Here is a 15,810-nt window from a genome sequence, read left to right as displayed (position 1 = left end):
AGGTCCTCCGCGAGTATAGCGTGAGACCAGGCAGTTACACTCACACAAGAGCCACACTTACATTTATCGCGCTAACTTAACCAAAGTTTCTAGCAACAGTGCAATAATTATAACTGGAAAAGAAAAGCAAAACATAAAACATTATATTTAACAAGCGTAGAAGCGCAATGAGTACATGCAAAAGTAGCAAGTCACCATCAGTTCAAATTTAAAATAAGCGCGACCGCACAAAAAGTTACATTGAAAACCTAGAAACAAACTACAAGGCACAAAAGCCTATCTATTCATTCGTGACCGTCACCATCACCATCACCACCATCGCCCGCCAGCTCCTCCTCATCAGATAAATCAACCATCTCTGGTGGGTCCAGAATAGCCTTAAGACAATGGCACCAGTCATCATGCTCTAAAGCTTTTGTGACCAAGTCCATCACAGGCAGCGCTAGATGATCGTATGCATTTTCAGCACGATCCAACTCCGCATTAGCTTCATCAGTCACCGAACAGTGACTTGTGTCAAACTCCTGCCTGAACATCTCCTCAGCATGCTGTGCACATTCCAGATAACCTCCACGGTGACCAACCGCGCGCGAGGCATCTATGAGAGCAGCAACAGTCCCGTCCAGTTCCCCAGCATTCAAAATCGAGTTGGCCATCTACAGCAAAAGAAACGAATGAGAAACTGGCTTTACTAAATAAAAACCCAAGTTACAAAGAGAACAATACCAGTACTAATCCCCTGCCACGCATCCATTCAGCCTCCGAGAACAGCGTGTCAACACTACCCTGGACCTCAGCATAGTTATTTTGCGCCACATTCAGGGCAGACCAACTTATGGCACGCGCCTCCTCAGCTTTCGCCTGGCTTCCTCAGCAGAAGCAGCTTTCGATTTTTCAGCTTCAAGATCGATCTCCAAGTACTCACTTTTTTCAACCTGCTCTCGTAGGCGACGTTTTAACTCGGCAATCTCGACGTCCTTGGCGATCAGATCCTTGTCTTTTCCTGACAGCTGTGTTTTCACCTCAGCCAGCTCAACCTACAAAGGGTAAAAGACTCAGACAAATTATACAAACAAAGCACAAAGGGAGAAAGGGCAAATGTTTCCCAAACCTCAACATTCTCCTTCGACGCTTGCGCATCTTCAACCTTCCCAGTCAGTTCCGCAACCTTACCCTCAAGTTCGGTAATCTTGTGGCGAGCCGCATACGAGCGCTGGTTGTCCTTTTCACATATTTTCTTGAACTCAGCACGCTCCTTGGACAATAGCTCCTCAGCTGCACGAAGTTTACCGCGAAGGCCTTCACGACCCCACTCTTCTGATTTTCTATCAGATTCAAACTTCGCCTTTTCCTCAACAAAGGCAGCCTTAGCATTCTCGTAATTCTTCACTTCTTTCACCAGGAGTCACGATACTTCTCCCAATCAGCCTGTTTCTTGACCATGGTGCGCCATTCCCGCACGATCTGGTGATTGGCGGCGCGAGTGTTGGCTTCTCCAACAACGTAGGCTTGGTACAGCCCATCATGGGTCACACCCTTTGGCGGTTCACTTCGCCAGGAATGAAGGAATTTAAGAGCCACTCTCGACATGCTGAGAAATCCTTGAACGTATCTTTCTGCTTCAGATCCCAGGGAGCTTGGTGTGGAGCGTTGCCGCGCAACTCCTCGGTATTTGTCTTGTAATACAAATCTCCAATAGTATCTTTTGGACCGATAGGAGATTGGGGCACAAAACCTCCAGGACCACCAGAGCTCGCGCCACCAGCAGCAGCAGTCTTCTCCTTATCAACAGCCGAACCAGACCCCCCAGCAGAGGTTACTTGAGTAGTTTGAACGGGGGCATCAGCTGACAAAGGTTTACTCGGTTTCTTCACCTCCGGACCTTTCCCTCTCTCATGAATGGGTTGGTCAAGCCCTGTGATGTGAACGACCTCCGGACCCTGCGCCTTTTCAGGAAAAGTGGTAGCAGTAACCTCGATCTCCTTGGGTTCAGTAAGAGGCTTGTCAGCAGCTCCATTTTCTCCATCTCCTTCTCAATAGGCTTCTACCCAGCCTTTGGCTTCTCCTTCTCAGACGCAGTACCCTTGAAGGGTTTGATAGTAACCTTGGTGACCTTGGGCCTTTTATGCGCAGGCTCAGAGGGTTCTGTGATAACGACACCTTTCTTTTCAGGGGTCTTCTTTTTAGCCTCTGCAAAAAAAAAGTGTTAAAAGACAGTTGACAGAGGAACGTAAAAGTAAGATCCAAGAGGCTAACCAGCAGAAAATCTGTAGAGAGAGCTCAAGTTGCTCTTTTTTCCGATCAGAGGGACTCCACCAGGCTTTGACACCACAGAGGCACCAACCGCAGCCTCCCTGCTCCTTTTCCTGATCAACTTCACAGCAGGCTCTTCCTCCTCTATTTCTTCTTCGTCCTCTTCTTCTTCATGCGTGAAAGAAGATGGAGTGGCCCCAGCATCAGGGTTGCGAGAACCCGCGCTCTCTGAGCTCTTTGAACCAGCAGCTCCTGCCTTCTTCTCGCCTACGCGTGATAAACCTTCAAATGAGTCACTGATAATAACGTAATCTTCTAAGTTACTTTGACGAAGGCGGAGGGTACCTTTATCAGCAACACCAGCGGTTGCGCGGCTACTTCCACCCTTCTTACTGGTGACATCGGCATCAATGGTGATAACCTTCTTCTTTTTAGGTTTCTTCTTCCTCTCTTCGGGGTCGATACCCAAGTCGCGTAGCACACCTGCAAAGATGGTAGACCAGGAGCTTAACTCTCCATTGGAAGATCTGACAGACTCCTCGCTGGAAAGATAAACAATCTCTTTCCCAGCAGAAGTCAAAGCGTGCAAGGGTCGAGGGTTAGGTATATGCGCACCTTCGGTTGCAGTAGGTGGATTGGTGAAAGCATCAGCAACTGGATACATAAAGTGACCTTTAATCTGGTCATACCATTATTCCTCTCCTGCTTTAAGCGGGCGCACGCCCATAGACCCACCAAAGGTGGGGAAGGCAGCTTGCCATAGATGCGCCTCTATACGTTAAATTGCATAAATAAGCACAGGTTACAAAACAAGGAGATCAAAAGAAATTGAGGAAGTAACTAACCTCTATCATCAAACTTCAAGATTGGAACATTCTTGCTATCCGCCGGCCACTGGTCACTCATTCGCGCCGCTACCAGAATGTTCTCGCCAAACACTCGGTTCGGAGTAGTAGTAAGCTTCACATACCAATTTTCCTGCTTAGGAATCGCCAGATCCTCCTTCAAAATCGGCTCGGACCATGCGCGGAAGGTCATGGCGATCGTTATCACCTCCTCGTGAATATAAAAGAACTTTGGTTTCCAGTCATGGAACTCTTAGGAAGATTCAGAAGGATCTTCTTCCCATCCCCTCGACTGGCGAACGAGCAGAATCCCATGTTTCTTATCAATTGGTAAAAAACTCTGAATCTTTCCACGGTCGGCTCTATGTCATGAGATCGACAAAGAAATTCGAAGTGTCAAACCCTGACCATCCCAGGAGGACTCATCTGTGAGATATGAAACCCATAAAACTGAAGAATATGAGCCATGAAATTCGTCACCGGCAACCGGAAGTTTCCCTGATGAAAGAAGTCTTCAAACAACGTGATATACCCCGGCGGTGCGTCGGCGGCCGTTTGATTCCGACCAGGGTATTTGGCATCCCATTCCGGTGGGAACCGGAAACTCCGTACTATCTGTTCAAAAAGTCCTAAATCCCACTTGAGGACGGGAACAGGACCTTCTTCACCGGGGTTATCTTCATGCTGCTCTTCATCCATGAGTGCGAGTTTAAACCTTGAATATTCGGAAAAGGTTTGAAGGTGTGATGAAGGATCTTGAAGATCTGCTACTGCGTTCTTCGAAGATTTAAAGATTCAAGGAACTCGAAAGCAAGAAGGGAGGAAAAGATGATAACAGAAGAGGAAAAATGATCTGCCCTTGTCTCCCATCAGATATATATACACATCGCATTTAATGCGATGGATAACCGTGCCGAGATCGCCGCGCGCGTGCCCAATCACAGAACGCCACGTAAGGCGGGATTATCGGAGTGACGGTTACCACGCGCGCGTGGGCCTCACTCGCCTGACGGAAAGCTGAATCGGCAGGGACAACTTGATGACAGCCGTGTCAGCAGTCAACTCAAACGTCGCCATCAACGACATTTGCACCATCCAGTCAGAATTCAAATTTCGAGGGTTTTCCCGCCTAAAGTTACTACAAACTTCATGTAGAAGATACTAAGGTCGCGCATCATTAACAATTGAGCAATAACCCTACGCACGTCAACTTAAAGGCAGTGAATCACCAAGAGCCAACCTGGTAGTCGCGCCGTAGTAACTGACAAGCAATTACACGCGCGCCATCAACCAGGATCAAGCAAGCATTTTCAAAGCACTAACACTTCTTTTTTCTAAGTCCAGAGCTCCAACCACTTACTCCACGCATGGTGCAGCACTGGACTGGGGGGACTTGAAGGGGTATGGTCCCAAAAAGCCGCGCAGACCTTCCTCCAGGTCGCGCGCAGGACCATACTCCTTAATCACCAAGATGTCCAATCCCAACCTCGCGCGGGCTACTCCAGCATTGATTGACCTCGCGCGGGGTCTAAACAAGAAAGAGCAATAATCTCAACACTTAACTTTCTGGATAAGAGTTTTTAGCAACTATAATCCTGCGCAGGCTAGTTACGTGCTCAGTAAGGCTCGCGCAGGACCTGTAGCGCATGACAACTTCAGAAGGTACAAAAGGTACAAGTGGCAGATAAAAAGAGCCAATCTGCATCCTCCAGGCTCTGCTCAACCGTGCTCCACGATCGTCTGACGTGCAGGGGACAAAAAGTACTCAAGGACATCTACGTGGCACCAATCATAGGGCAGAGACACTTGTCCCACGATCTCCACTTACCTGCTGATGGCAGAGGGACAACGAGACCGATAACAGTGACACGTGGCTCCAATCACGGTGCGCCAGCATCAAAAAACTTTTAGAAGCCACTAACGGTCGACATCAGTGAGACAAGGAGCATATCCGCTACGTTGTCGCCTTCCGGCCCAAGGCCCATCAGCCCACATCCTCTAAACCTCTCCGGCTATAAATAGAGACCTTAGTTTACAGGTTAAACCATTCTATTCTCTCTACTCTCGCTCTTTACTCACTTTAATCTCCTCAAAGCATATACTTATTCTCACGTCGGAGTCTGGTTAAGAGGGAAACCCCCATATTCCCCTCTTAACGAGCTAACAGTGTTTCTGTTTTGCAGGATTAACCCGTCATTAAGGAGCTCAGGAACCCAAAGAAGATTAACCCTTATGGTTGAAACATAAACCAAACTAATTAACACTAAAATTAGTTACGTGTTTCTTCACAGAACTAACTCTTCTTTCAAAAACAAAATCACAACTAATGCCATACTCAGAATTATTTCACAGTTAGTGCCAATGCCATTGAAAATGGCGAAATTACATGCATCCTAGGGTTGTGTCACGAATATTCATATTGTGCAGGAGACAAATCATTTGAAAAGGTATCATAGCTGTTTATAATGGCAAAATCTGCATGATTCTGTACATTAAGCCATTCCAAATGGCGAAAAGTTAAAAGTTCTGCACATTATGCCATTCCAAATGGCGAAAAGTTAAAAGTTCTGCACATTATGCCATTGTTAATGGCGAAAAGTTAAAAGTTCTACACATTATGCATTTGTTAATGGCGATTTCTTTAAAAGTCTGCCAACATGTCCTGTAAAGCTGAAAAGCCTGCACAATATACCATTGTTAGTGGTGAATTTTCTAAAAATCTGCACAAAAAGTCATTCCAAATGGCGATTTCTGCATATAAAGTACATAAAAGCCATTGACTTTTCTCTTTTTTCCCGATGAATTATCCTGTTTGCTTCTTTCCGTATCACATTTCTCAACACATCCATTAGCAGTCTTTTGCAAAAGTTTTGTAAATGCTTCAAGCATGTAATCAATCCAACCACATGACATCAACATTTTATGTACCAACCGAACTTGTGCTTGTTTTTCCTTATCATCAGATGACCCGACGCATTTACCGACCAGTTTCAAGAATTCTTGACGAAGAACACCAACAGGATCAGGAAGAACGCTTGAAACAATGTTGCACACTGCTGTTTGAGCCCGACCCGTATTTGCAGCAGCAAACAACGACATAAGCTTTTTACTGGTTAACTCGTCCTTAAGAGCGGATTTATATTTGGTTTCGGTAGCTAAATTGCTGCAAATGTTGGCAGCAGACATAAGTATGTCGTCTATCTGATCTGAACTTGTATTTTTTTTAAAAAAAAAGGGAATCATTCATTTCAAATAAAAACTTTAAGGACAATTACACCAAAATAGCCGGTAAGCGGGCAACAAGCTGCGCCGCTACCCCTTTTTGAATAGCGAAACCTAACCTAGTAAAAACGAAACCCCGATCTCTAGGAGACGAAATGTTGCTGTGAACAACCCGTTGGACCCGTTCAAGAAACCTGATGGCTTCTGAGGCTAGCGAGCCAAAGGTATCAAAGGCAAAAGGGATAAACGAATGTTGATTATCCTCGCAGGCTTTTGCATGTTTGTCCATTTTCTTCGCTGCCGCCTTTTCAATTGCCTGACCAGGGACAAAACCTGTATCCCGTAAGCCTACAAGGGGGGAAACCCCGGTAAGATCGACACACGCGTGTTTACCTGCATCCCATCCGAAAACTAACACATCCGCAGGGCGCAATGTGGATCTTCCTTCCCTCGGATCTGTCAAAAAGTTTACGGGGGCTTCTTTCTTCACCGAGATCCCCGCCCGTTTGAGGATGTCCCCCAAGACATCCCGCACCCAGTCGTGCCTATACTTAAAACCTGGCAGTTCTTTACAGTGCAGAGCATGCTCCCCAAATTGGTCTAAGCAAGCTTTCCGGCAAATCGGGCATTGCTCATCATCAGGGAATATAGGAATCATGAGCCGATATTTTAAGATAGCACGGTATTCAACGGCTGACATCTTTTGGCCTAAGCCCTCGATGGGGATGACCGATAGAAAATCTTGGGCGTGGGGGCCCCGCAAACATTCTAGGACGGCGTTCTGACGAGGGGTCGTACAGAAATCTGATCCAATATTCTGAGCGATACGACAAAACAGAGCACTCGCCAAAGTCTTCTGGGTCTTCGGTGGGGCGGTGTCCCTGTTAGCGAAACCGCCAATATCCAAATCCGGGAGGTGTCTATGCAACTCCCCCAGAGCCATGTCATAATCCCCATCCATCCCAACAACCCCACTCTCGCGCAAGATGTGATCTTGCAGCCCCCACGATTGAGCTCGCGAGGCAACAAAACCGTAAATGGAGACATCCGTGGCCGAGATAAGCCCAAGCCCCCCCATCTTACAGGGCAGAGAAGCAACCCGCCACTGAAAATCCCCAAAAAACGGGCCCCCACACACCACAATGTCCTCTATAGCCCCCCGTAGCCCTTTATCAAATAATGATACCGCCTCCTTTACAAACGCAGGTTGACAAGTTCGCAGTCCAAAAAGGAGCTTGGCGACACCCATGCAAGAGCGCAGCAGGAGAAGCTCACTTTGCGGGTCTCGGAGTTGCGAAAGGCTACTCATAAGGCCCACTGCCCGGGAAGCTCGTCGCGCAGCCAAAGCACTAATGAAACTGGGGTCCCGACTAACAGCCCCCCCAAGGAGTCTCACGCCCCCCGTTGGTCTTCCAATCTCCTTCGGGAATAAACTAGCCTCCAATTTTTCTCCATTGCAAGACGGCCAATATACCTCTGTTTTTTTTTTATATTAAGCCGGAGCCCCAAAGGTGGCCCCTCAGATTGAATGATAGCCAGAGCCTTTGCTACCTCAGATGTTTTCCCCATAATAGTACCATCATCCAAATACCACGCGTGGAAGGGGAGGGTGCAACTGTCTCGTGTACGTTGTGTGAGGGGGTGCAAGACAAGGGCGAACAATAGAGGTCCCAAAGGATCCCCCTGCTGGACCCCCGTGGACGACCCAATACAGTCATTACCCACACAAAGCCTAGCGGTTTGCCCATAAAGAAAATGTATCCAAGGAAATATAGATGGGCATTGAATCCAAACCTCCCGCAGAAGAGCTGTGCGATCCACTAGGTTGAAGGCATTGGAGAAGTCAACAGTAAGCATGGCGAAGGCTCCATCATCGTGAAAGGCGTTAAGGAACCTGTTCGCGCTATGGAGGAACTTGTATTAGCCGGTGAAAGAACCAGATTTACGAGAATTTTAAAAAGTAAACTTAGAGACTATGGAGATGCCCCTTCGGATAATCAAAATTCACAAAATCTTGCACCGGCAAGTGGCGATCTTTTTATCAGTGTCATGCATCGATTACATGCTTCTTCTGGAGAAACCCTTGTTGGGAAATACGGAGATAGAAGAAGTTTAGTGCAGAATTCGCCATTACAAATGGCTTTTTGTGCAGGATTTCAAAAAAATCACTATTAACAATGGCTTTTTGTGCAGAATTTCAAAAATTTGCCATTAACAATGGCTTTTTGTGCAGGATTTCAAAAAAATCGCCATTAACAATGGATTTTGTACCTGGGCCAATGATTGGGGTCTTACGCATTCCCTGATTTAGGCTGAAAAGGCCACAAACCACACCAAAATCGCCATTCACAATGGCTTTTACACTATTTTTGAAATATTTTTGAGAGTGGCATTAGTTGTGATTAACTTTATAAAGATGGCAGCATTTTGGTAAAAAACTCGAGAAGAAAAGATGGTCATGGTTGGTAAAAAAATTTATACGAAGATATAAAATCATTAAGGAAAATCTAACGTTGTGACACATAAGAAAAACTCTATAGATATAACAAGCTTCAAAGCTAAACTTCCTATTATCTATAGCGAGATAGTTATTGGATACGATAAACCCCAAAAGTTAAAAGCTTATACCGTTTGTCACATCAAGCTTTACAACATTATATTTCCTCTAATGTGTGCACACTTGGGTCGAGTATGAAAATCCATTGGGATAGGTGCGCTTTGGTCTTTTCACACCACACACACCACACCAGGCACGGCATGGATCGCAACGTTGTCGCGGGAGCGGCATATTTTCTACCAGCGTGGAGGCTCAAAGTGGGTGGACGTGGCACATTAAGAGTGGTCGTGGGATGTAGTTGTTGGGTGCAACGGTTAAAATTTATTGATTTATTTTTTTTACTTTCTAAATTTATATAACACTTCCTATATAAATTACCCCATTTCCATCATTTTTTTACAAACTCTCTCAAATCCTCTCAACTTTCTTTGCAATATACCACAAAAATTTCAAAAAATGTCTACGGTTCCCTGGAGTGAAGAAGAAGATATCGCGTTGTGCGAATCGTGGGTCGAATCGCTTAGCCATTACACGCCACGTAATTGCTCGAGTGGTCCGTTTTGGGAAGAAATTTTCCAACACTTTTGCATTCATCTGGGTGACACCACCCGAACCGTGGGGGCGCTTTCTTCTCGTTTTAGGACTATCCGGTTGGATAGTGAACGATTCGAGACGGTACACAACGCGGTGGAAAATGCAGATGGTGACCTTGCGGAAGACGACATCATCCAAGTCGCCCTCATCAACTGGAGGCACGCCTACAACAGTGACTTCAAACACGTTTCGCCGTGACAGATGATTAGGATTTTTATTTAGTTATCTTTAAGTTTAACGTTTAATTTTAATTATGTAATGTTTTTTTAGTTTATGTCGTGTGTGTTTTTAGTTATGTAATGTTTTTAATTTTTAAATTATGTAATGTTTTATTATTAATGTTATTTGGTTAATTAGTATTAATGTTTTTTTTTTAATTTAATAGATATTATATAATTTTGGATAATAAAATAATAACAAAAAGTGTGTGTCACGTGTCGAATAATGTCACACTTCCACGCCCCGTCCCACTCTTCCTGTTTTTGCACCACACCACTTTTCTGACACGTGTTGACGTGTCATTTACATGTCGCATAACGCCTCATTTTCATGCCTCTCCACACTGTATAGTCTAAGCTCCCGAAACTTGTTTGGTCTCACAAATCCATCAACGGTGCAAAACTCCATTGGCGCCTTCTTCTTTGATTGGTGAAGCCTCGCGGGTTCCACTCACATCACCATCGATTGACAAAACAAAAGCTAATTCACGCTATTCATCTCATTGCACTATGGTGTTTACTAATTATTTATGGCATTCAAGAAATTACTGCCTTTACTGGCAAAACGATTTGCCCTTACAAGCAATGTTGCAGAAATTGGTCTAGGCGGCCGATTAATCGGCGCCTAGGCGCTAGTCGGTGGGTTACTGCCTAAATTCAAGCTAGTCGGTCAAAAAATCGGTTATGGTCAAAATTGGTCAAAATCGGACTAATCGGACCCATGATTTTTTACCCAAAAAAACATGTTTTTCTACCAAAAAACATGCTTTTGACCCAAAAAACCCATTTTTTGAAACCTGGCCCATGGTTTAAAGACCAAATTTTAGTTATAAACCTATTTTAACATTTAAGTTTAGGTATTTTAACATTTAACCCCCTCTATCTTTCACTAGTTTACATATGGTTCCTAAACTTTTAAATTTATTAATAAAAAGTATAAAGTTATCTCCTAAACTTGTAAATTTATTAATAAAAAATATAAACTATAAAGTTATCTATATATATATCCCGATTAATTTTTAGGCGGTACCTCACCAACCGACTAGCGCCTAGCGCCTTCTACAACATTGCTTACAAGATCGTGGCAAAAACAAAGATACTGAGATTCCTTTGGATTATATATAAAGGAAGTTATATAAGTTTTTTTTTTGTATTTAATATATTTTATTCCAATCACCAGGGCAAATTACACAAGGATAGCAGGTAGACGAGCAACAAACTACGCCGTCATCCCTTTCTGAATAGAAAACCTTAATCTACTAAAAACAAAGTCTCGCCCCTGAGGGGCCGAAATGTTTGGTGTAATTTCAACTTTATTATTTGACATATTATTCTGGTGCTTATGTCACACCCCGATTTCCTCGTGTATCACCGGTGGGCCCGGTGGGGGATTACTGTGACGTAGTTGGCAACAATATAGTCAAACCACACAATATTTAAATGCACAGCGAAAATATAAAGATATATTATATTTCAACCATCGATTGTAATATCCAAGTATCACGAATAGTCGAAATAAATCCATAGGGGATCAAAATAAAAATAGAAATATTGTTCAACAGATATTGGCATCCCAAGCTTGCGAGACTCTAACGATGCTAAGGAGTGGCCAGCCTATTACGTGTAGATCCTGCATTTAATCTTTTGGGGAAAATACGTCAGTTTACACTGGTAAATACATTCAACCGAGACTTTTGTAAAATGTTTAATAAAATTGATTTGAATGCACAAGGCACAAACTCTTTATAACTTGGGATAATTTATCAATTAAATCTTGTAAAAGAAGTACATGTTCACTATGCGTTCGGTCGCCCGGGTCGTGCCGGGTTTAAGATTAATTGACACGCCACATAGCATAAAGCCGTGGCGGGAAAACCAATGGTTATACCTTTATAAATATAGACACATTGTTGGGTGTACGCCTACACCCGTGTGTCGAGGTCGTGGCCATTTCGTAAAATGATGCCAAGGATATCCGGGACATGGTCATTAAGCTCCCAAAGGCGTAAAGCCAACAAAACCAATTTTTAAACGGGTCACATTGATAATACCCAACTACCATTGAGTTGGGGTCAATTGCCCGACCAAGCGGTATTTTAAAATACCGTAACCCAAGCCCGTATAACGGAAAATAAGTTAAAAGTATTTACCTGAGCAAGTATTAACCTCAACAAACAAATGCAAGTATCTTTTACTGGTCTCCTATTCTGGAACGAAGGTTTATAACAACCTATTAGAATTCTAACGGGTCCTTAATTTAGCCTTAGCTTAGACCGGTCAGTTTCAAAGGATAATTACGGTTTAATCGCGTGAAAGGCGAAAACCGGGAATGGAATGTGGTTTGGACCCAACAAGTTTGAAGACTTGTTTCATACGGGGAATATAACCACACTCTGGAATTTGAGGTAAAAACGACAAAGTTTGACCCGTTTCGGCTAGTTTATGTAAACTAGTTACATAAACCGAACCGTGCGCGCAAAAGGCGTAACGGGTAACCGTAAGAGTCCTACACAAGTTTCCTAAGTTAATATACTCTAAAGAGGTTGTGGTATCAGTAGGATACCTTCCATAATGCCCGTAATGAGTTTAAATCCAATATACGCCCCGTAGGGGTATTTCGGTCTTTTTAAAGATTATAAAAGAGACTTCCGAGTTCTACAGGGAATCTGAGTTTTCCGAACAGTTTATAAAGTCCAAAATACTCTATTTATTACTTGAAATCAGTAGCAACTGGAATCGGGTCAAAATACATTGTAGAACTCAAGTTATGTCCGAAAAGGGTATATTCGGTATTTACCGAATCGATGCCATAACCGCAGGTTATGAGCAGGTTAAAAATAATTAAAAATCTTTAAAAATCCCAAAATATTATTTTACATCAGTGTGTAAAAGGTTTGGTGTCGAAATTTGGGTTTAGATAGGCTTTATGCTAATTGCGCTGATTAATTACTAAAGTTTCCGTAATTGCGCTAATTAGCATAACTCCTATTCTGGACCTCGGATTGACGTGAAATTTTAGGGACATGCTTAGAAATCAGTAACTTAGGTTATTGTCCTTTCACATATCCAAAATTCTCGTTTTAAAGTAAAAAGGGCGTTATGGTCAACTTTTAAGCATTTAACGGAAATGTGCAAAAGACTCGGACAAACGATGAACCGGTCACATAGGGTTATACCATCATATAACCTGGTCCTAAGAGAGTCCTAAGGCATATCTAAATCATACCATAACGGGTCAGAACTGAAGTCAAAGCAAAAGTCAAAGTTTTGCGACTTTCGGTTCCGAACCGGGTCGAAACAGTAAATGGTCGGATCAAACAAGCTTAGACCATTTATAATACTTATTATCATGTTGTATGAGTGTTAAAACATGTTACACGCCATCTACATTACTGATTATGCATTAAATCGAAAATTAGCATTCTATTGACTTTTTCTAAGCAAGTTTGACTCAACATTTGGACTAGTTAGAGTGGGAATCAGAGGGTGCCCTTTTAAGGATTTAAAGCCCACATAATTACCAACATATAACTACCTTTGATTCGGCTAATCACTGGACCAATAGTGACTAATTGTTAAGTCAACCGTTAATTACGACGGTTTGACTTTTAAGCTATAACTAAGCAAAAACTTAACTAAGAAAGGTTAAGGGTGCTTACCAAAGTCCTATGCACGACTAGGGATGGCTTGGTTCTGCTTTGGAGCTCCAGAAGTCTTCACAAATGCAGATTGAAGGTGTGAAGACAATGTTGCACATGAAGGCCTTTATATAGTGTTCATAAGGCACTAGATTGTTGACAACCAAGTCTACACCTGATCATTGATCATCAACAAGTGTCCCTAAGGGCCCTAAAGCATGTAGGGGGCGCCTATGCTGCAACATTAATGGATCTAAGTCGGTTAGAGTGGAAAAGGCAGGCATGGAGCAAAAAAAAATTCGACCAGATAGGCCTAGGCGTGACGCGGAGGACCCCCCCCCCCCCCCCCCCCGGGCCTCGCGTCGCGCGACCCCCTCTCTGACTCAAATCCAAATTTTTGATTTTTGCGATTTGATCCTTGGCTCTTCAAACTCTGATTGGCCATCATTTTCTTGCACAATGAGCCATCCAAATTGATGTTTAGGGGCTTCAAGACATATACCCATTTTGTTAAGTCCCCGGTTAACTTTATTGTTACCCGAAAAGTCCTAACTTTCAACGTTGACGCTTTAATCCCTCGCATACGAATTTGATCACAACTTGCTCATACGATAACGAAATTTTATGAAATTTTTGTCAAGTATTCTAGTGAGCATAGTTAACCGTTACAAAGCTCCGGGTTTGTCAAAAGGTCACTCAGAGGTATAACTTAAACATGTTGACACATTTGACCCCTATAGTTTGTAATTTCTCACTTTCTTCCACATTTCGATCCGTATGATCCATGATTCATCCATTTGAAGGTATGAGCATCATTTAGGGTTACTGTACAGTATATTTATCCTTCGTTGACATTTTGAACCCTCGGATTCACATACTTTCCATGCTTGTCAACTTTAGTCCTTATTTAGTATCTATAACCACGTGTAAACTTATGACACGTGTCAATACATTATAGGACACAAAATTTCGAGGTGTTACAGCTTATATAAGTTAGATTGGAATGCCTAGTGTAATTTCGACTTTATTATTTGACATATTATTGTGGTGCTTATAATGTATGGCGTCTTCGTTTGGCTTGGTGATTAATAAAGATTTTATTCATGTTAACAAAAACTTAACATATATGTTAAATATTTATATTATATATGTATTAATAATTATCAACTTTTTTATGCTTTAATGATTGTATCATATGCTTTTGTTAATAATTTTTTTTCTTTTAACCCCAATATTTTTCATATTTTACAAATTTATCACAAAACAATTTTATTTTTAACTTTTGACACCTTTTCACTTTCAGCTTTGCTCTCTTATACTTTACATTATTTACAAATTTTCCATTTAACGTTTCGGTCTAAATTTTGTGAGTTAACGTATTGCAACATTTGTGTGTGTTGTTCAGTGTTTTTACGTCTTTTTTTTTCCCGTTTAATAGCCCGATCGCAACGCGCGGGTCCTAAGTCGACTTAGTGATTCTTTTCTATGTTTTACGTTTCGATTTAACCTATGTCCATTAAAACATCGCAACAGACGTGCGTGACTCAACATTTTTACGTCCATTTTTATTTCAATTTAACAATCACGCCGCAAAAAACGAATCCTACATGCTAGCATGCGATAAAAAAACTCGTATATTTTATAAATTATTTAGAGTTAAATGTCGTTTTAGTCCCTGTGGTTTGGGCCATTTTGTCACACCCCAACCGATGGCGGAATCATCGGGGCGCGGCACTGAGCGAAACAGATTGTTCAGAAGTTTCCATAACAACTATCATACAATTCAGTTATATAACACGTCCCATACCGTGTCCCAAATAATAACAAGTTATCATAGAAATCAACTAAACAATATGGGAACTGTTCCGACAACTCAAATTCTTAATTATTACAGACCGAATTAAATATTGTTTTAAGTCTTCTAGACGGCTAACTGTAGATCTTACTGACTACAGGTGCCAGTACAAGATCTACAGATAATTATGGCCCTGGAGCAGGTATGTGGACACTGTCCTAAGGTCACAGGCTCCTAGAAGCTTATTATTGCCTCGCTTCCCTAGCACGCTAGTAGCTTAAACACCTGTCACATACGTTAAAATAAAAATCAATACATATAATGTAAAGGTGAGTACACAAGTTTGATATAGCATATAAAGTTCGAAAAGTTTACGCATAACCAAGCGCGTACACAAGGGCAAACGATGCATGTAAATTATCAACATGGGACCATCGATACCAACGACTTCGAGTTGACTGTCCGAGACAGTTCGCAATACATGATTACCACTGTAATCCATGCAAGTAATTGTCCTTAGCAACCCCCGTGTGAACGGGCGCTGAGTCCAAACTATAGTACTACGTTGCTAAAGCAGGCAGATAGCACTCCACGTGTAAACATAATAAACAGCAATCATTTAGACAAGTAATACATGCAAGTAGGTTAGCGTTCAAATAGTTTGTGTTGTTTGTGAATTTGATAGATT

Source organism: Helianthus annuus, chromosome 15, assembly GCF_002127325.2.
Source record: "Helianthus annuus cultivar XRQ/B chromosome 15, HanXRQr2.0-SUNRISE, whole genome shotgun sequence".
NCBI classification, from domain to species: domain Eukaryota; kingdom Viridiplantae; phylum Streptophyta; class Magnoliopsida; order Asterales; family Asteraceae; genus Helianthus; species Helianthus annuus.
This window is presented reverse-complemented; position numbering follows the sequence as displayed.